This window comes from Echinops telfairi, unplaced genomic scaffold (assembly GCF_000313985.2).
Source record: "Echinops telfairi isolate 266 unplaced genomic scaffold, ASM31398v2 ScPeMD7_2565;HRSCAF=3150, whole genome shotgun sequence".
In the NCBI taxonomy this organism is placed as follows: domain Eukaryota; kingdom Metazoa; phylum Chordata; class Mammalia; order Afrosoricida; family Tenrecidae; genus Echinops; species Echinops telfairi.
In genome coordinates this window covers 4678325-4679434 of record NW_022106463.1, presented here as the reverse complement: position 1 = coordinate 4679434, position 1110 = coordinate 4678325, and the positions used below count along the sequence as shown (strand labels likewise).

At 54.6% G+C, this 1110-nt stretch overlaps 1 protein-coding gene across 1 annotated transcript in view; it reads right to left on the bottom strand.

Annotated features, from left to right (window-relative positions):
• Window positions 1-1110, bottom strand: part of ATP8A2 (ATPase phospholipid transporting 8A2) — a 616683-nt gene that overhangs the window by 504630 nt on the left and 110943 nt on the right. The gene's annotated exons all lie outside the window — the stretch shown is intronic.

Here is a 1110-nt window from a genome sequence, read left to right as displayed (position 1 = left end):
GGGCGTGGATGACTTCCTGGGCCTTAGGTGGCCCGCCAGCCTGGCGGTCCTGTCCCTGCTATCCATCCGTGGGCCGCTGTCTTTACCAAGAAGCACAGAGCTGAGCACCGGAGTTCTGCAGCGTGGAGAGGCCGACGCAGTTACTTCCAAGATGCCATTTCTGCTTCTTTGGACTTGAAAGACAGTCTCCCAGCAAAAACGCCCCCCTGTGAAGGTTCCCTGGTGGCGCGATGGTTAAAGCACTCAGGCACTTGAAGAAAGGGGCTCTGAGACCCAACTGTCCGCTGCCATGGTGATGACAGCCTGAGGACTCTGGTCAGGCGGGGTGGCCACGAGGCGGCTCGACAGCACCAACAAGCAGCTACCACACCAAGCTGCGCCCCATCAGACGATCAGACCCCCTGCTGGGGCGTCAAGGCCGATACCGACTCTCGCCATCAGCTCCTCGGCGAGCTTGCACTGATGGGCAGAGGGTGGTAACTAGGGCATGGCAGGCATGGGCTGCTCCTGGCAGGGTCAGCAGTTTGAATCTACCAGCTGGTCCTGGGACGAAAGAGGAGGCTGTCTGCTCCAATGAAGAGTTACAGTCTCAGAACACAGAGGGGCGAGGCGACCCTCTCCTATAGGGTCCCTGTGAGTTGGAATTGACTCAAGGCAGGGGGTCTGTCTTGGTTTGGGTTTTCTGTTGTCTAAGAAAGTCTAGCATGCTCGTTACAAATGTGGATGCATGCTTTCAACCATTTCTCAGGCAACTTGGATCTGGGGTGGATTCTAATAGCAGTTGGAAAGGAGCCCCCACCAGGTAATTCTGGTGAAGGTGGGTCCCATCCATGTCACCCCCACCCAACAGGACGGATCTCTTGGGGCTATTGAGAGCTTGTGAGCATTAAGAGTGTTGAAGGTCATGAACTTTAAACATAGCTTGGCACAAGCCACACACCCTATCAGTTTTGCTATTGACCTGGGTTGTTGTTTAGGTTGTGGGTCTGGGGTAGTTCTCTAGCCTTATCCTCAGGACTAGAGTTAATTAACCAAAGAGCTTTTGAACTATGCTCAACCAAACCAGTCCCACTGCCATCAAGTCAGTTCTTACACAGAGCGACCCTCCAG